The sequence below is a fragment of the Magnolia sinica genome, chromosome 9 (genome assembly GCF_029962835.1).
Source record: "Magnolia sinica isolate HGM2019 chromosome 9, MsV1, whole genome shotgun sequence".
Classification (NCBI taxonomy): Eukaryota; Viridiplantae; Streptophyta; class Magnoliopsida; order Magnoliales; family Magnoliaceae; genus Magnolia; species Magnolia sinica.
In genome coordinates this window covers 25,563,435-25,585,494 of record NC_080581.1, presented here as the reverse complement: position 1 = coordinate 25,585,494, position 22,060 = coordinate 25,563,435, and the positions used below count along the sequence as shown (strand labels likewise).

The 22,060-nt window shown below is 41.5% G+C and overlaps 1 long non-coding RNA gene across 1 annotated transcript; it reads right to left on the bottom strand.

Moving 5' to 3' along the window:
• Positions 1–2,629: 2,629 nt before the first annotated feature.
• On the bottom strand, positions 2,630–5,786 carry LOC131256179 (uncharacterized). The gene is made up of 5 exons (XR_009176628.1): positions 5,624–5,786; positions 5,206–5,323; positions 4,371–4,517; positions 3,983–4,054; positions 2,630–2,998 (listed from the first exon to the last, which is right to left on the bottom strand). It is a non-coding gene; the product is annotated as an uncharacterized LOC131256179 (long non-coding RNA).
• Between the last annotated feature and the right edge of the window lie 16,274 nt (positions 5,787–22,060).

The window sequence follows — 22,060 nt, the reverse complement described above, 5'->3', positions numbered from 1 at the left end:
CAGCAATGGTTGGTTCTTCAGGAGGGACAACCAAAACCAGAAAGAAACTCAGGGAACGTTGTCAGGAACAACCCACAAAGCTGATGCTGCCTATGATGTAGCAACTCAACTCAAATCCATCCCCGCACAAATTTCCATCTGGGAACTCTTGTGTACGTCAAGATCGCATCGAGAAATCTTTGTGAAAACTTTGAATGATGCACATATCTCCCCTGACGTATCACCCGAGATGGTGACAAACATGATCGGACAACTCCTCGCACCGCAAGCCATCACATTTTCCAATGATGAGTTGCTACCTGAGGGCAGCAAACATGGGCGCTCACTTAATATAGTTGTCTGTTACAAGAATCTCAAGGTCCCACTCGTGCTCATTGATAATGGATCAAGCTTAAACGTATGCCCCCTGAGGACTGACGAGCGTTTGGGGATTGAACCATCTTCCTTTAGGCCTAGTACTATGAGTGTCAGAGCCTTCGATAACTCTCGGAGGCAGGTAGAGGCAGAGATAGACATCAAAACACAAATCGGACCAGACATGATCCTTGTCACATTCCAGATCCTTGACATTTCTGCCTCATTTAACCTTCTGTTGGGGCGACCTTGGCTCCACGTTATTAGAACCATCCCATCCACTCTCCATCAAAGGGTTAAATTTCCTTCGGGAAATCGAATCATCTCCAAACTGGAAATTATCCTACCAACAACGGTTAACATCCCAGAACCTAACATCCCAGTGATTGACGTTTAACACATGGAGGGTGACATACCATATCACAGTTTTAAGTTTGAAATTTTAAACTCCATCACTAACCCTTACCCACTCACTGCTGAATATGTTATTCCCCTAGTTGAATGACAAATCCTGAACTATCGTATCGAGTTCCATGAGAAAGGTACGGTAGTAAACCAAGCTCGCGCAAACGAACAAAGACAGGGACTGGGATATCGACCGACGTCGGAGGATCAAGCCGCAAAGTCTAAAAGGAGACATCCGTTCAAGTACACACCCATAAAGTTTGTCAAATCTAAGACAGTTTGCGGTGACACGGGGACCTCTCTCGAGGATCACCTCCAAGAGCTCAAGCTATCAAAACACTCCAGCCAGGAGTCTATTTGGCCGCCAATACGATGAGACAAGATCCTTAAAGCTTTAGAAGCACATCTAATGCTAGGGGTAAAACCCCCAAACCCATCAAATGAAGCTAGGGGCACGGAACCAGGGACACCCACGGAGGATCCAAGACAAGAGGTGCCCATTGCAACATAGACAAACAGGAACGAGGAGACACCCATCCCCACTAACAGCCAAGGGGAGACACCCCCACCAACAACTTAACATCACAACGGGCAAAAACATGCCATCCATTAGATCAAAAAAGGAAAGTAGCCTTCCTTGGATTGGACAGACATCAAGATTCCACCGCAATGTGGATCTGAGGAGCCTGAAGAGCTCCAACTTATGAGTGAAGAGATCAGGTTAGACACAGACTCTGAACCTGGTCCAGTAGACATCATGGTCATTGGGACGGATGACCCACAGGTACAAACAAATCAGGGCAGCGAGATCAGAAAGGGGGGAGAATTGAACTAGTGAGCTATCCCCCTAACCATCGAATCACCCGGCAAGCCATCCACGGATATCGGTCTAAAAAAAGGCCAATGTAAATAGCAGTTGGCATCCCAGACCAGGACAAGATCAATCATGGTTTGCAACTCCGTCCTGCTCGGGTTCTTGGTAGTCTCTAACTATCTAGAATGGCTCGCAAATATTGTACCGGCTCTAAAGAAAGATGAAAAAGTCAGGATGTGCATCGACTTTAAGGACCTCAACAAAGCAAGTCCTAAAGACGATTTCCCTCTTCCTGACATCGACACGCTGGCAAATAATACTGCTGGACATAAGATCTTCTCCTTCATGGATGACTTCTCTGGATACAATTAAATCAAGATGGCCGTTGAAGATCGTGAGAAGACATCATTCATCACACCATGGGGAACCATCTGCTATCGGGTTATGCCCTTTGGGCTGAAGAATGCAGGAGCTACATATCAGCGAGCCATGACTGCCTTGTTCGACAACATGATAAACAACGAAACACTACTAAAAAACTGGGCAAAGGCTACGGATAAAAGCTGTAGCTAAAGACCTATGGCTACAATTTTCATCCGTAGCACGACTGTAGTCATAGGTGCCATAGCCATAGGTCTAAAACCTATGGCTATGGATTTAATCTGTAGCTATAGATTCAAATAGCTACAACTATAATCCGTAGTAATAATTTCTGTAGCCAAGAGCATCTACAACTACAGATAATACTTGTAGCTAAAAGTAGTGCTAGATCCATAGCAATACGATTGTAAGATTATCAGCTACGGTCAATATTCGTAGCTATTGCCTACATTTTAAAAAAATTATAATCATTTATTCATTCATTCAATTACCAGCTACATAATCATTCATTCATTCGATAATGAATCAATTACAATCCTTCATTCAATCAATTACAATTACAATTACAATAATGCTGAAAATACAAATCTTGGTGAGTCTCTGTGCACTCGCAAATGTTTAATTTTATTTTTAAATATTTGTTTAAAAACAATCATAAAAATATAATACCAGCAAAATAGTTAACCTTCTATTTAAAATTTTTAAAAATACTACAGACACAAATAACACTAAGCATAAAAGCACAATACCAACAAATAGTTAACCATCTATTTAAACTAACAAAATAGACATAAATAACACTAAGCAAAGTTCTGCTTCCTGTTGCTTTCCACGGAAGTTTGAGAGCTACCTTGTGCTGCAGATCTTGAGAGCAGATTAGCTAATTGCTCTATAGACATTTTCCCCACTGCAATCTTTGCTAACATTTCCCTCTGCTCATTCATCTTCAGTCTTTTGAGTCACAAACAAACGTTCCTCACCACCACACCCATCTACTTCAATCTATTTTCTTGTTGCATGCTCAATGTCGTGTTTGACTGTAACCTAAAACAAAAAAGGAAATAATTTAGAAATGAGATCCATTATAGTTATGCAGTTAGAAAGAAGTCATAGATAAAACATCTTATATAGCTAAAGATTTACCTAAAATTATTCATTGTGAAAGTAACTGATTGGAAACGAAAAATAAACAATCAACACAAATATAATTTTGCAAAGGACTGCACCATCCATCATTGAAAAAGGTCAAGTTTAAATGCTTAAATACTACAGGTACCTGATGAGAGATTCTAATTTACCCTCAACATATAAATGTTTCAGCTACAAATGAATTATGTTTTCTTAATAAAACCATCACATAAGGATCCTTATCAAACATTGACGGAGCTTATGATTTAAGAAACAAATTGGCCTGGAGATGAGAAGGATAATCTATCTCTGCTATCTATTTCTAAGTTGGTAACAACGATTTTCTCTAAAGCTCCTCTATGAAAAAGAAACGAGAATATATAGAATTTTGTACTACTAAAACTGCGTCTTTCCTTAAAAGATATATACATAGCTGTAACCTTATAGATTGTGGGTATGGTTTAAACAAACCCAGTTTAAAGATGCATGTTCCACAGATAGAACCAGATACTATATGTTTCAACCCGAATTATGATACAGTTTCTTATCGGTAGAGATAGCTCTCAAAATTGCAAAAATAAAATAAAATAATAAGAATAAATAAATAATAAAAAATAAAAAATCAATTTACAAGTTGTTCTATGTTACTCAGCTGACACTATTTACAGTAAATTGTATATAACAAACAACTTTCAGATTTTAAAATCCTTTTAGATCTGTAGATCTGCATTAGATGCCAAAACCAATTAAAAAAATTACAAGTATTATGTGTTGATAGTCGCAGAGCAAAGGTGACATTACATTGAGATAAATCCAACAAAGATAATATGGTATTGGATATGGGAAGTAGCTTTAAGTGCCATCTAATCATAACTTGCTTTTGAGTGCTTGTCACTTTACCACATCAACCTACATATCAGAAAGCATGGACCTCAATTGCTTGGCAACAAAGTCCTCTGAAACATGAACTCCCTGGTTATAACAAAATAACTCCATTAGAAAAACCTTATTTCAAGATGAGACATGAGCAAAATTGAATAGCACTAAAGAAATTGAATAAAGATAAAGAATAACTGATAACATTTGATAAAAGAAAATGCTTTGAAGAATGATTGCATACTGATGCAGAAAATTTTCTAAATTATATCAACAAAATAACACATAAACCTTGACTTTAAAGAAATTAAGAAGAAAAAAAAACATAGAAATGCAGAACCAGCTTCATGAATTGGAGGAACCGAAAGGCTAAAAGAAATGGAATTTGACATCATGTGGGGTGATGCCTAACCTTAACTTGGGTGAGCAGTTCGTCAGGTAGAGGACCACGTGAGTAGCAAATGAAATCAAGAAACACATCAACAACTCCAGGCTCCAGTCTTGTCAGTAGTATCTTCTGAACAAGCTCATTTGTTGCATTGGAAGTGTCATGGTAACACTGGAAGCCACCCATCAAAACATTCATGACAGCCACAAAGGAAAAGTTTAGTTAAATTTGAGCAACATATTCACATCCGAACATGGCAGCACAACTTTTATATAAAAGCCAACCCCAAATTGCTGAGAGGGGCTTGGATGATGATTACAATTATGATGATGAAACAACAACTACTAGTAGTAAAGGTTCATTAGGATGCATGAGTAGATTAAATTGCAAACATTCTAATCAATCAAGAATAAATGAGAAAAAAAATGGTTTCCAGTTATCCCTATTTTATAGCCCTCAAATTTAAGTTTCATTCCTTTCAACTCCAACTTGGAAGAGTAATGCAATGGTAATTGGAACTGAGATCCGCAATATAAATGCTCAGGTAAGTAAACCTTAGCCATTTGCACTTTAATAGAGCAATTAAAGTGGTTGAATTAGACAGTGTGGTCAAATGCATCCTTAAAACTCATTTGAGTAATTGAATAACTCAATCAATTGCTTAATAAATTAGACTAAAAATGTAAGATATTTAAACTTAGTTGGCAGCTGAACACCAGAAACTTAGATATGATTAAATAACAAGAAAATTCTGCAATGATTAAATAAGAAGACAACTCTGCAACAATAAATCCAACCGATGCTACGAACAATATCGTGTTGACATAACACAAGTAACTCAAAAAAAAAAAAAACTAACCTTGTGAGTTGTTGCCTCAGTGGCAAACCTCAACATGTCGAATCCCTTGAAGTCACCCTCTTCATTTGAAGCAAATCGGACATCAACAACTTCACCAGCACCTTTAAAGAATTCCTCTCTACGGGTGAACAAAGGAAGCAAATTATCTCATTTTATCAGATGTAGCCATCTTATTTCCCATACACATTGAGAAATTAAAATCTCGTCACAAGAGTAGTTCTCTGGTATTAAATGATAATTACACATCAGCTGTTTCGACATAATAGGATAGGTTGCCAACAAATAGGGTTTTTTGATCTAGAAGTCTTAGCACTAGGTGTTGCAAGTGTTTTAGGCTCTATCAATTTAGTACATGGCCGTTAGGTTTTGTAATATAGAGCTGAAAAAAGTATCATAGCCACATAGTCAAGAAAATTACCACCTTCTTTTCAGTCTTTGCCGTTGTGGCATCTGCCATTTTGACATCACCACCCTGCAGGGCAACATAAACAGTTTGCATGAGGAAAGAGAAACAGTGCATGTGCAACACCTACTCACAGCAATTCCTTTGAGATTGAATAGCCTCTCTATTAAGGAGGTGGGCTGCAATAGAAAACTGCCTAGCTAATATAAATGTAATTACTCACAACAATTCCTTTGAGATTGAATAGCCTCTCTGTTAAGGAGGTGGGCTGCAATAGCAAACTGCCTAGCTAATATAAATGCAATTACTCATAGCAATTCCTTTGAGATTGAATAGCCTCTGCTTCTTGTTGAATTGGATCATGAGCTGAGCGAGTTGCGGAACATAATGACCTGATAATATCAAGAGAAACATTCAGATTCATCTCTCTTTCAATCCCTGCCAACCATAAGTGAATGTGCATGCACGCACATTGGCAGGTTGGATTTAAGTGGTAAATGATGAAATTACCATTTTTTTGAAGACACAGGGTGTCCCCACCTCTTTTTGAAGTGAGATTGATTCCTGCGTGTATACGGAGGGATTAGTCTCACTTCAAAAAGAGGTGGGGAAACCCTGTGTCTTCAAAAAAAAAAAAAAAACACACACACATTAGACATTGTAGTGAGATTTAAGCCTACACCTCCAGCCTTCAAAGACATCAACAACACCTGAAAACCACGATTATGAATTTTAACGAGATGAAATCATTTTCTTCAGGAAATAAAAAAGAAAAAAAAAATATTCTATAAAGATTTGTATCCTCATCCATTCATAATTTCATTATGATGGATTGTACATTCTTTTAAAATGCGAAAGTCATGCAACAAAGGCCTCTTTAGAATGAGAGTGGGCAACCCACATTCTGCATATTAAGGATTTTGGTGCCAAATGCAGAGAAAGACAAACCAAACCTTTCCACCTGCTAAAACAGGCCAATGGTGGGAATGGATGATAATAGTTCGAAGTCAGTAGCTTCTCATTCTCATTTCAAGCAGTCAATGATGGGTCGGCATGCATTCATTAAGTGTTCAAAACAGTGGGTATATAAATGTTGACTAGTGCCATAGTGGGAATGGATGATAACATAATGTATAGATACCCGCTGCCAGCCAAGGACCCCTTGACTAGTGCCACAATGGGTATATAAATGTTGAAAAGAAAGACATCAAGGAAGATTTCATTGAGGGGAGTGGTTTTACCTTTTCCATGCTGCATTTTCTATTCCTTCCAACAGTTTGGATTGGTGGAGAACTCTAGAAAATAGTGGAAATGAAATCAATTTCCATAGATGTGATGTTTTCCTATGATTGCAAAAGCAAAAATAGGTGTGGAAATCGATTTCCTTTTCCACCATTTCCCAAAAAATGAATGGAACTTTTTCCCAAAAGAGACCTGTTAAATTAGATTTCCATGGTTACAAGAGTATAAGAGCCTATCCTCCACATCCTTATCAATCCTCAATTCAAAGTAGACATACATTCTAGAAGATAAATAGAGTTACTTGACATTTCCTTCCACCGCAACCTCAGAACTCAAGCTACAAACTATAGTCCAAACAATGCTCATGGATATCAATGAAAGTTGTAATGAAAAAATCAACAGAAGTGATGGCTGGATATTAGAAGTGATTTGTGGCTCCATCATCATGCAGTTATACACATGACTGGATTAGAGCTTACTTAAATAATGAAGAAATATGCAGCTGTACAAAGGCCAACATAAAGTTCTTAATGGCTGCATCTACAATTGTCAAATGGGACAACCACATTCTTAGAGTTAGAGAGAAGCATATAAGAAATTTATCTTCTCTAATTACAATAGTGAAGAATGTCAGGAGAATATGGATACAATGAAAAAATAACCTCAAAATACAGTAATGAGATGTTTTTAGTGGAAAATTTTGCCTTCAAGATATGGGCCACTCTTTGTTATCAGATCAAACAATCCATATACACCAAATAGCAAAAAGTCTCACAAATCACCTAGTTTAATCAGGTCTCAGTTCCCATCCAAATTATCCATTTGATGGGTCTCCTACTGTAGATGGACTATAATCCAAATATCCCCAAACCAGAATATCATAGCCAACCACAATGGCGTCCATGATTTGTGGACGATCTGGATTATCTCACATGTATGAAATGTGTATTGCAGGTGTGTTGCCAACACTCTGTTGTAAGTGCAGATTTGCAAGCTAAATCTCGATAGTGCCATAATAACAACCACAAAACCATCAATTCAAAAGATCTACTACGCTAAATGAACGAACTAGAGCTAATACATGCAACAAAAATTAGATCTGATCTGTGAAGCACAGAAAGCTACAAATCAGAGAAACAAAGACAATCATAAATCCAGAAAACATTAAAAAAAATCCAACGGAATGAAATCGACATAGCTAGATCCAACGCTTCTAAGAAGCTTTTGAGCCAGATATATAAGTCTTGACATATCCAAATCCAGATCTACGGCTTAAAAACATAGATCTACAAAGAAAACAACATAAAATGAGGAAATTCAAAGTAAAGGCAAAAATAAGAACAAATCAAATATCCACCATCGAAAAGAACAAACTCAAAACGGTAACCCAGTCGTTAGCCCATCTCCGCTCTGAATATCAATTCGACAACCCCCAAATTTGGAAACCCCTAAATCCAAAAACCTCCAAATTTGAAAACCCCCAAATTTGGCAACCCCTAAATCCAAAAACCTCCAAATTCGAAAACCCCCAAATTAAAAAACCCCTAAATCCAAAAAAAACTCCAAATTCAAAAACCCCCAAATATATTAACCTTTCGATTTCGAATCAACGGCTTAAAGGCAGCATTTTGCTATTACCATTGTTGCTACCTCCTAGCTGAGGAATAAACTAGAGTGGTTGCCCCTCCTTCGAGCCATGAGCTAGAATGAGAAAACCCTAGGTAAGGGGTTCACCAAAACCCTAGGGAGAGGGAGATGTGTGGGCTGTTTGAGGGAGAGGGAGATGTATGCGCTATTGGAGGGAGAGGGAGGAAGAGAGAGATGGAGGAGAATGAGAGAGATGGAGGAGATGGAGCAAAGATAGAAGAGACGACAGAGATGCATTAAAGAGAGAGGGAGGAGAATGAGAGAGATGGAGTAGAGATCGGGAGGGAGAGAGATGGAGTAATGACAGGGAGAGAGAGAGGATGGTAAAACAGAGAGAGAGAGAACCCGTTTTGGGCGCGGCTATGTTTTGAGCGTGCGCCCAAGATTGGGCGACGTTTTGTGAGACGGACCGTGGACGGTCATGGCAGGGGTGTCGTGGGGCCCACCATGATGTATTTTGTTTATCCATTCCGACCATTAGTTTTATTAAATTATTTTAGATCATGATCCCAAACTTAAGGTAGATTTCATGTCTAAGTGGACCACACCATAAGAAGCAAAATGTGATTAATCTCCATGTTTCCTACCGTGTGGTCCACTTGAGCCTTAGATTTAGCTGATTTTTTATTTCATATTCTAACGTAATATTTCAAAATAGATGGACAACTTAGATAAAAAATATATATTTTTTAAGCCCCATAGAGCCTCTTACTACACCATTAATTATTAATGGTGTGTCAACTTTTTAGCTACGGATTAAAACCGTAGTACTATAGCTACGGTTTATATCCGGAGCAAAAACCTAATGTTGTCTGTAGCCTTTGCCCCTTTTTTTGGTAGTGAAATCGAAGTTTATGTGGATGACATGATCATCAAATCTTACACGATCGAAGGGCATTTTGAAGACCTCAAGAAGCTCTTCGACAGGTTGAAAAAGTTCAAGCTTCACCTCAACTCGTAAAAATGTGTCTTCGGAGCAATCGGGGGAAAACTGTTAGGCTTCATTGTCAGCGAAGATGGAATCCCGGTGGACAAGACAAAGACCAAAGTAATCATCGAGATGCTGACTCCAAGAACTGAGAAGGAAATTCAAGGTTTCCTCAGACGGATCCAGTACATCAGCTGATTCATCGCACAGCTCACACCTATCTGTGAGCCCATATTCAAGCTTCTCAGGAAGAACTCGCCAAAGGAATGGAACGACGACTGCCAAGCGGCCTTCGACAAGATTAAGAAGTACCTGCTAAACCCTCAAGTGCTCATGCCACCTACACCAGGTAGGTCATTACTATTATACATTTCTATCGCAACGAAAGCAATCAGATGCGTTCTCGGCCAACACAATGCTACATGAAGAAAGGAGCAAGCGATTTACTATCTAAGTCGAAGCTTCACAAGCTACGAATCTAAATACTCTAGCGTAAAGAAAATGTGTCTTGCCCTGGTCTAGATGACACAATGGCTACGATCATACATGATCGCCCACCCAATCCTTCTGCTTGCTCACATGGACCTATTAAAGTACTTGTTCAAAAAACCAGCCTTAATGGGGAGAATCGCAGAATGGCAACTACTTCCTTATAAGATCGACATCACCTATATCACTCAAAAAGTAATCAAGGGGCAAGCACTGGCCGATCATTTAACAGCACACTCCCTGCCAGATTATCAACCATTGAAGACCTTCTTTCTTGACGAGGACATCCTCCTGATCGAGGAAGAAGAAGAAAGAAAGGCAGGAGAGTGGACACTCTTCTTCGACTGAGCAGCAAATTCAAATGGAAGTAGGGTGGGAGCAATACTCTACTCTCCCGACGATGTCCCAATCCCCATCTCTAGATGATTGGCATTCCACTGCACCAATAACGTAGCTGAATATGAAGCATGCATCGCTGGTCTAAGAGAAGCCATCATCCTCAACGTGAAAAGGTTGCGGTTCTTTGGAAACTCACAACTCATCATCAATTATATGAATGACGACTAGAAGACCAAAGATAAAAGCTGATCCCTTATCATATTTACCTGGAGAATCTGACCGAGGAATTCGAAGAGATCACTTTCTCTTATATGCCCCGAGCCAAGAATCAATTCGCAGATGCCCTAGCTACCTTGACCTCGATGCTGGAGATCCCTAGGGGAACTGCCGAATGGAAAATCACCATCGAACTTCAGGAAGAACCCGCATTCTGCCTGGAGATCGACAAAGCCAAAACCTCTCCGAATGATCAGCCGTGGTACGTAGACATCAAAGAATATCTTAAGCATTAAAAGTACCTAGAAGGAGTGGCATCAACCACTCATTGCACTATCTAACGGTTAGCAGCCCAATTTACGATCACTGGGGGCATCCTCTACAAACGATCCTTCAATCAAGTCCTCCTCCGCTGCATGGATGAAACAGAAGCAGCTCAAATCATGTCAGAAATCTATGAAAGACTATGTAGCCCACACATGAACAGACATATGATGGCAAAGAAGATCCTACGGTTTGGCTATTATTTGGTAACGATGGATATAGATTGCTGCAAACACGTCAGGAAGTGCTTTAAATGTCAGGAGCACGCGAACCCGATCCATGCACCTACTTCCGAACTATACAATCTAATGACACCATGGCCCTTCTCTATATTGGGACTTGACATCATCGGCAAAGTCAACCCCAAAGCTTCAAATGGGCATGAATACATCCTGGTGGCACTAGACTACTTCACCAAATGGATAGAGGTAGCATCCTACACTACCATTGCAGCATCTCACGTGGTAAAGTTCATGAAGAACAATATCATCAGCTGGTACGGGATTCCCCAGGTCATCATTATAGACAACGGAACTCCCTTCGTCAATAAAAGGATAGGCGATTTCCTCGACAAGTTTAAGATCCAGCGTCATTGGTGAAGTCCCTACTGCCCTCAAATGAATGGTGGAGTCGAAGCTGCAAACAAGACTATTATTCGTATAATGGAGAAGATGGTCAAGACACATTAGGACTGGTCGGAAATGCTCCCTTACGCACTTTGGGCTTATCAGACGTCTGTACGATCTGCTATAGGCATTAACTCCTTACGAATTCACATATGGAATGGAAGTAGTGTTGCCAGTTGAGATCAAAATCCCATCACTCCGAATACTACTAGAGAGCGAAGTTGAGGAGGGCGAGTGGCAACAAGCAAGATATGATCAACTGCATCTAGCAGATGAAAAGTGCATGCGTGCGTTAAGCCAATCACAATGTTATCAAAGAAGGATCGCATGAGCCTATAATAAGAGGGTCTGGAAGAGGAGCTTCAAAGCTGGTGACATGGTCATGAAGTGTATCTTACCACCACACTTTCTAGATCCTAGAGAAAAATTCAAACCCTCGTGGGACGGACCACTCATCATTCGGGAGGTACTCCTAGGAGGGACCCTTTGGTTCACCAGTCTAAAAGGAGAGGATCTTCTCGAGCCCATCAACATCGAAAACGCGAAAATCTATCATGGGTAACCACACCTAACCTTGTCAATGATTACAATCGCAAAGCTGGGATTAATAACAAAACAAAAAGGAGGGGGGGTGGGGAAGAGAGTACCCATCATTTCTCCAACGAAAAGAAGGAAAAAAAGAAAAAAAAGAAGAAAAGACAGAAACTCAAAAAGAAGATAGAAGAAAATAAGGTCATCCCCCATCCCCAAATTATTCGACCAACATAAAACAACTTATAATTGTAATCAAAGACAAGGATAGGAGGGTAACCAATCGATCGACTATGAAGGAAACCTCTCTGTCTCTCCTGGCATTTCAAAAAAAATAAAAATAACATGCCTAAGCAAGAAGGGCGAGTTGAAAACCCAAAAGGGTGGCTCGAGTAAAAACAGCGAGCATGTAGCGGACTTGGTGAAAACCTGAAAAGCACAGCTGCCAAGGGGCAGGCAAGAACCAAAACCCGGGACGTAGTGAAAATTCAAAAGGATGCTAAAGGCAAAAACGACGAGAAAGCTAGTCGTAGTGAAAACCTGAAAAGGCGCTATGGGTAAAAGTAGTAAGAAATAAAAAAAAAAATCAAAAGTGCAGGTATAGAGGAAGCCGAAGCAAAGAGTAGAACGAAGAGATACAAGGAAAAGATAAATGCCGGATTAATATTCTATCAGACTCTACCGAAATCCAAAGGGTACAATCCCAATGCACACTCTCAGGGAACTAAGATCCCTAGTACACAACTCAGACTATTGAACTCAATGTGGGCTGAGCACAATATTCCGATCCCAATTATTCAAAGCACAAATCTAAACATGAGCAAGCACTAACAAATTTGGCACAAGTAAAATTTTTATTTCTTTCAAACCACTTTTGTATACAAGCACATTGTTTTCTTTTCTTTACAAAAACAAAATAAAAATACATGCACAGAATAAGCAGCTAACAAGTCAGGGATCAACAGGTAAGCCTACACCCTAATCCTCATACACCGACAGCCTCTGCCTGAGTCTCTCCACCTCCATGCACAGGTAGAAGACCTCGTCCCTCACCAGGCGATGCGACGCAATCATGCTCTCATCATACCACGGCCCCACCGCCAGACGACGGGCCATATCCTCACAAGCATGACGAAGGATGACGAGTTTAGAAATGAGATGGCCATGAGTAGCAAGCAAGAATGACGGGTCGATAAAAGGCCTCTCCTCGAACGCCTTGAAGTTAACCCCTGATGAGGACGAAGCCGCATCACCGATAATGTCTCGATCATCCACATCATTTGCCAAATGCCAACCAGGGACCTGACGGTAAAGCGACTGCTCCCCCACCCACCGCTGATATGGCACAGTCGCTAGAGGAGGAGCCCAGAACTCAAACTCCAAAGCTGCTGCATCTAAGCAACCCTCGATAAAGAGTCGTCAAGCCTATAAGGAGAGGAGCGTGCCCAAATCCTGAGAAGGCAAAGTCAGGGATGTCCTGCCAAAAGCCAAACTGTCGAAGAAACCACACGGGATGATAAGAGCAACACCCTCGGAAGCCTAACAGCAACAGAGGAGTACAAGCGACACTACAAATCAACAGCGTACAACAAAGCCATGGAGCTTCCCAGCTGACTTCCCACCCACGAAGCTAAGAGAACATACGGCGATAGAGTGCCCCTGTAGCCTTAGCGCCGAGAGGGAGGCCGTCAAGCAGTAAAGATAGCATATCACCACGACGAGAATCCGGCCATGAGAGAAGAGGGGTCATGTGCAGGTGCTCCCACAACCACACCTAAGGAGGAGCATGGCCTAAATATGAGGTACAAGCAGGTAAAAGAGTGGAAAAGAAAAGAGAGACAGCAGAAGATACTTGCAGAAACGTACAACAACCTCTAAGGATGCGAGTTTTCCCGAGCAAACACTCGGATAAACCCAAAAATAGCTTTGCCAGCACTACAGAGACAATGCTCCAATGGGCGAAGACGCAGCGAAAGACGTCAAACAAGATCCCTAAGGACGACCGCTGTCATCCAGAGAATATCAGCTCCGCTAGGATACAAAAGATCAGTGCGTTCAAGCACTGAAGTTAACGGTTAGATCATGGGCCCCCTCGAGCGGTCGAACATCGATCGTACAATAACTCAAGTGAGAACTCATCAGCTCGACTCTCCGCAGTGGGAAAGGTGGCCGAAATTCCAAACCATGGTCCTAAATTGGAAGGATGAAACGGCTGGGATGAAGGGACGTACGACTCCTAAGTAAGAGGAAGTTTGGACAAGCGAGCGAACTCCTCCAGAGAAGGACCCAACTCTAGATCGTTGAATGAGAACAGGTTCAGCGCCGGAACCCAATCATAAGATGCCACACTCAATACTCGCCAATCCAGGTGAACTCGATGAAAATGGAAGACCACTCAGAAGCCTAAGGAGTCCAGCTCAAAGACCTCGAAAGCCGTCAAACTCTCAATCCAGATACGTAGTCTCCCAGAGCATATAATGCACTACTGTAGGCAACAGGTACGGATGGGCACACCCTTAACAATCTGGAGGCCCAAATCAATGGGCGAATCATCAAAAATAGGCTTGCCCTCATCCAATAGATCAATCTCATGATGCTGGAAAAAGCCCAACTCTCCCATCGCATAGCGAAGAGTATCCTAGAAAGCGGCAACAGGTGGACCTAAACCGCCAACGATTATCACATCAGGGGCTGTCTGGAAAGTAAATACCCCAGGAGCTACAACACTCGGGCCATCCAACAGCTGACTGGACCGGCACCTCGATCCCCGACAATAGCTGTATGTCCCATCATTACCTTGAAATCCGCACTGAATATCTAACCTAAGCCGTCAATAAAAGGCTCGTCACTTGTCAGATCCAAACTACCCATCAAACCCAATCTATCAAAAATGGGGCCCACCATCCATCCCATCTGAACCATCCAAAGCAATCAACTCACCATCTCCACCATCCAAGCACATCCCATCAAGATCCGTCCCACCTATCATTATCATACTATCATCCGTACCATCCACACCCATCCCATCAAAAGATAGCCCATCAAATGGCCCACCAAGCATGGAGCCATCCAATCCATCGAAACCCAAGCCACCCAAAACTCCATCTTTACCATCAATAGTGGTAGGAGCAATGCCATAAATGACATTGACTTTTTCAAGAGGACTCACTAACCCACCATTACTACCGCTCAAGCCATCATCAACACCCATAAATGGGCCCTCACCCACCAACCCATCATGAACCAATAAAGGGGAAGCACCCCTTACGTCAAAAGAACCCATCATTTCATCATTGTTGGACCCACCAACATACTCTCTAAAGTCAGCCATAATAGAGACAAAGGGGAAAAAGACAAAGGGAAGGAGAAGGTAAGACAAGAAGGAAAAGAAGGGGACAAAAGGAAAGGTTCAGACTATCAGAGTAGAGAAGGAATAAACAGAGGAACAGATTTGGATGAACAAAGAAGAGTGGAGATCACTGGAATAAAAGATGAGAGGGGGTGGTAATCGAATAACCACCCACGGTAATCTGAGTACCGTCCGGGTGCTTCTTCCGCTCCTACAATCTGACAGAGCCAAAACGGCTCCAAAATGTCAACGAATGGTAGTCAGACTACCGCCCAAGATAGTCTAACTACCGCTCAGGCCCACTTTACGCTGAAATCAAGGAGGGGCCCCCCGGGATACTATGGAACATGAATTCTCTACCATTGGCTCGATCAGGACCACATAAAGGCTCAAACGACAATCAGAAAAGAAGACATCGGGCAAAAGAAATTCGATATATATGGAAGGTTGTACAACAGATGATACATGATCACATGATATAACAAGACTAATCATCATCAGGTACATAATCGTCCATATCTTTTGGCCGAATTTGAGGCCCCAAAAGGTCTCCTACGACGAAACGTGCACTGCCACCTGGAGCGTAGGCATGTTGAAGGATTACACCATTGTCGTACTGCTCACACCAAGAAGTTTACTCTCTCGCTGGATCGACAAACGCACTGGCTTCGAAGCCCTGTAGAGCAGCAATCAATTCCTGTTCAGGCACTGTCCTCCAATCTGGCGGACCAGATGGAGGGCTAAAAAGAACCAAAGGGCTACCCGTCAGCTGCAAAAGAACCTCTCACCCAGGTACAACTTCGTCACTCAGGGATCCTCTAAAATGTGGCATCGACGTGAGGCCTGATAAGCCTCTTGGCCACAGGAATGAGAGCAGCATTCGACCGAAGGTACGGCCTAGTGTAAAACTGCAAAAGATAAGAAAGATCATATATGAAGGGCAAAAAGACAGACAACAAAGGGTAGGGCAATCACTTACATCATCGGGGACAAGGGCATCGACATTCGACCTCCACATAAGATCAGCAAACAAGCACATGCGACTATGGTTATCCTTGTACCACAACATCATGCGCGGAAAAGGAGGCGTTCGATCGATCAAAGCAGGGGCCAGATGAGGAAAATGATAAAAAAAAAAAAGCAGACCAGCGTAAAATCATAATTAGAAGTAACATCCATTGTCCAAGGAATGGTACGAAGGAAAAGGATCTAACACGCACATCAATGACCAGGTAAAAGCCAATCAAAGATCTGCTGCTGTAGCGACTGGCCTTATCTAACCCATCGTACAAATGGGCAAGAAGGGCCGCATTCCAATTATACGGAGTAGGGAAGGTGATGTCTGCTACGAGTGACAACAGACGGGAATTCACCAACTCATTCCTGTGGCAGAATATCATAGCTCCCATGGTGTACAAAATTAAGGCACGAGCGTTCATAATGGTCTTGGCCTCAGTCTCTAGAATGCGACAGGCAAATTTCATAGACAACCAAAGTAAGTTGAACTGCGGGCTCAAGAAATCTGTGGGATTCGACATCATCCCCAACAAGCCCATCCAGTCGTTAGTAGAAGGGATCAAAAGGTCCTCTTCAAACGGGATGGATCGTCCCTCGTGCCAGAGGCCCAGCTGCATATAAATATCGTAAGGGGTGATCCCCCATTCTCCAAAGGGTAGACGAAAGGTGTGGGTCTTCGCACACCACCACTCGGTCAGCACAGATAGCAGGGACATCTTCGTCTTACTCAAACGAACCCTGAAAAAACTGGCTAGAGGAGTGCACTCTAACACCTCGAAGAACAAGGGCTGAGGATCCTTGAACCAATCCAGCCGATGGATCCGGACCCCACGGCCCCTTAAGATTGCAGAAGTGCCTCCCTCATAGGCCACATTAGATAAGTGCCGACCCTGCCGAGGCACATAATACGGATTAGTGGAATGGTGAGAAGGACCAGCCTCGTCGCGACCCCGGCGAGACATGCTGCAGGAGCAAAACACTTACAAGTGAGTATCCTTCTCACTACAAGGCCCACATATCAAAGCCCACTCAAAAGCCCAAGGCAAGGCTCGTTATCCAAGGCCCATGTCCCCAAGCCCAAGACCCATCTTTCAAGAGCCCATATATCAAGGCCCACCTTAAAAGTTCAAGTTCCAAGGCCCATTGCTCAAGGCCCATTGTCCTATGCCCACATGTCCAAGACAAGGCCCATGTTTCTAAGTTCATGATCCAAGGCCCACTTGAGAAATCCAATCCATACATGGAGCCAAAAATTATACCAAAGAGTGCGATCCACTCCAAAAATGATTGTCCACCATCAAGATCCATGACACTAGAAGATCCAAGTGGACCTCGATTCACCCATCCTGGCCTACCATTCTACAATCCAGATCGTTTCCTCTAAAAAAAATTTAAAAAATGGCCATGCACAAAATAAGAGTGGGCCCCCTTCTTATCATATCCCACTCAATCAAAATTACAAAAAATACATTTGTCATATCAAAATAAAAATTTCCAGCAAGATCCAACGACTGGAATTTTGGGCAATGTTGTCCAAAGTCCCAATCACAACTCTCCCATATCCAAAAAGGAAAATCTAAGGCCACAGATGAGCATTTCCAAAAACTCCACAAGCATGGATACCCAAAATCCGGCAAACACACAAACAAGAAGGTCAATCCAGTGAACAAATAGCCACCTAGAAGAAAAATGGAGGAGTTGAGCAAGAAGGAGCTGCAAGTGATGAAAGATCAACCAACCAAAGCTTCTAAGGAGAAAAAATGGCATCCTTGGACAGAGTGAAGGAAGAGAAGAAATAGGGAAGGAAGCACCACACCCGGACCAGCGCCAGCGCCAGACCATTGGGCAATCCGGTGCCAAGCGGTAGTTGGACTGCCGCCCACCGTCCGACATATGTGGGACAGCACACCTGTCCCTCTTGAGTTGATGGGACGGCCGAAAAATGTTATGAACCATTGGATAATGGCTGGAAAAGGAGAGAAAAAGAATCTCCTCATGAGAAGACCTAATATCTTGCAAGAAATTGTAAAATCTCGTGAGAAATTGAGAATCTTGATGAAATGAAATGATAAATTGCAAACAAAAAAAAAAGAAAAAGAAAATCATAGTAAAAGCCCCATTAATTCATTAGTGCAGCAATACGATTGTTCGATATTCTGCAAATAAAAACCAAACAACGACGCCCACCCGCGAGATCGAATGGATATTTTTTAAAAATCTAAAAATATTTAAATAAAATCCCCAAGGAATTTAGTTCCCAAGATGGTAGTTTTCAAACAAAACAAAATTTTCAAAAACGTACGTGGCACACAGTACACTGAGGAATTTCCATATTCTCCAGTTGCGGCCAGTGCAAAACAATAAAATAAGATTCGATCTCTTCCAGTCTCCCTGGAGGATGATCGAACCCGTATATGATACAAGTATGATTAGCCTGATCTCCATATTTAGACAGTCGTACGAGTCGAATGCAAGAGAAAGTCTATCTCTGAAAAGAATAATCAAACTCAAAGTGAAGACAATATGTTGTAACTAAAGTATCATAATCAGCAGATTGCATGACAAGAGATTACCCACACATACCTAGTCTGAGATATTCAGAAAATTTGATCAAGTCCAAGTCGGCATAGTGAGTTCCCCGTAAGGTCGCATCGATGCGTAGGGCAGTTAACCACTTTGACGATCAAACAAAATGAATACTCCTAGGGTGATTACGTAGCAAAGGAAACGACAGATCTAAACAGTATGGGAATCCTCATAAAGTCGCATCGACGTGCAGAGGCATTACTTTTTAAACTTACCCTCCAATGATATTAACAATTTGACGTGAAAGGGTTGTGATTCATGACCCGTAATGCAGCAGAAAGCGCAAGGATAATCACAAAATTTTCCTTAACCCTCATGATATGTACGAGTCATCTCTTTTCTAAATAGTCAACTATTACCGATACAATGACAAGAAACAAATTCGAACCACGATCTTTTCTGACCAGAAGGGTGGGGTGTCCACTTGCTTTGACACTCGAGAGAACTAAAACAATTCGAAAATCATGATCATATCTTAAACCAAACCCTAATCCCAGCCTAAAACCCTAACCCTAGCTTAAACCCTAATCCAAACCCTAAACCATCACCCAAGCCAAAGCTTATATGAAAATCAGTATAAAACCCAAAAATACACCTAACCATTTTGAGCCAAAATCCTGAAAAAAGACTTTGGGCCGAACCAGAGCACCAAAGAAAGCTCACTAATCAAAGCATAGGGGAAACTGAGCCCAGGTGGTAGTCGGACTATTGTGAGTGGTAATTTGACTCCCGCCCCTTATCCGACAAGTGTCCCCTCTGGGCACACAACTGTCCCCCATCCCAAAGTCAACTTTCATATGGAATTTCCCCTATAGTTCACCCTATTTACCCTTTTACCTACCCCCAAGAGCCCATAAAAGCATACCACATGGCATTTCTCTCTCCTCAACAAATCCTAAGCTGCCATGTCAGCTTTTAGCCTTCACAAACCCAGCAATTACCACAATGTCATCCCAAAAGGCTATAAATAGCCCCCTCCTCCTTACATTTCAACAACAACACATCTCATTCCAAAGTTCTAAGTGAGAGAGAAGGAGAGAGAGGGAGAGAGAGTGAGGGTGAGAAGGAGCTCCAAGCCTCCAAGATCTGATTTTTAGTTACCCCTTAGCCTCCTCCCAGCCATCTCTATGCCACAGTCTAGCCTGGATTGATCATGATGTTGTCCATGATCTAGCTAACTCAAGATCAAGCCAAAGATCATTTCATCTTCTATTCATAGTTTGGGAGAGCATATAAACATCACGGTGGACACGGAGGTTTCGTCGCTCAACTTTTTTCTTACCTACTTTTTTTTCTGTCGTGTTTTCCTGACTTTTGGATCCACCTCCCATTTAGGCCCATGCCTTGTAATGAGCTTCGCAAAATGGATGAACATGGTGTATTTCTCATAAACATAGTGATGGCCCTGTTAGAGAAGATAACATGAGTGGATAAAATCTTATGGATTCTCCCCATAAAGCAACTCGTGATTGTGCATATCCTGATGTCTATAAATAAGCTTGCTCCAACTATACACAGTTGTAATTAGCCTAAAAATATTTAGTTACTATGTATATCTCTTATAACAACCCTCTAAATTAATGGCTGATTGTTCCCCTCAATTAATTATAAATAGAGACCGTGCACCTTCATAAGGTTTATTAAATTACATCCCAATTCATCTTGGTATCAGAGCTATTACAAGTGCTTCCACCATGTCAAGCGCTTCATCTATTACGAGTGCATCCACCATGTTGAGCACTTCATCTTCCTCGTTGGCGTCATCTATCTCTAACATCACTCACTTCCTCAACATCAAACTTGACAAGGGTAATTTTTTGGTATGGCGTTCCTAGTTTCTTCCCAGACTAAAACTCCATGATCTTGAAGGCCTTGCCAATGACACCTCTCCATTTCCAAATCATTTCCTCCCTCCAACTGAGAAGGATACCTTACCTATCCTTAATCCTGACTACACCAAATGGACCAAAATGGATCAAATGCTCCTTTGTTGGCTCATCACCTCCCTCACTAAACCGTTCTTAGCCCATGTTGTCGGCCTCACCACATCTTGTGATGTGTGGTGTGCTCTGGAGAGAATCTTTGTGTCGTCCTTCCGAGCTCACATACAACAACTTAAGTATCAGTTGCACACTGTTAAAATGGGTACAACCCCTATGTCTGAATACATCCAGTCTATAAAGTCTATTGTGGACAACCTAGCGGCCATGGCAAATCCCATCACTGACTCCGACCTTGTGTCCACCCTCCTCAGTCTATTGCTTTTGAAAGTTCCTAATGGGCATCCTATTGAGTTTTAAAACAACACTGTTGGATAATTATGAGCAATTCTTGTCAGATTCAGTTTATCAAGACCATTGATATTGAATCATGGTAGTTAACACAACATTTATATTTTTCGAAGTGTAACAAATCATGTTCATGAATACCAATAGCCTTAATGATATGGATCGAAGATATATGATGTGGTATGAAGATTGCACGTCTAATGTGATCATACATGCCTATCTTCAAATAGTCCTACTGAATGTGTCACCAAGACACAAACCAAAGTCTTGCTCACTCAAAAATGAATGTGCATATTAAATGAGAAACAAGATATAAATTGAATAACAGAATCATCAATGTATATTAATAGATCTCTAAAATGTCTATAAATAATCGGATAAAAAATGAAAACCTCCACTATTCAAATACATCATTGGGATTTATAACTCTCATAGACATCACATGTTCCTTAAAGAGTGTGATAGTAAGGCCTTTAGTGAGAGAATCCACTAACATCTACCGTGTGCCGATGAGTTCTATAGACACTTGACAATTCTGAACTCTCTGATTCACAACATGATACTTAATGTCAATTTATTTTAACCTTGATGAATGCTTGTTGTTGTTAGAGAATTTAACTGCAATTGAACTATCATAATAAATTTTCAATGGTTTCAAGATCATCTGCACAACATGTAAACTAGAGAAAAAACTCTGAAGCCAGATCGCCTGACTTGTGGCTTCATGACAAGATATATACTCTGCTTCCATGCTAGAAGACGTTATAATCGACTGCTTCATGCTCTTCCATGATACGAATCCTATCACACCCCAAATCTGGAACCCAGGCCCTACTACCTCCCAAGTCTCGAACTCGGGTCATGACAACT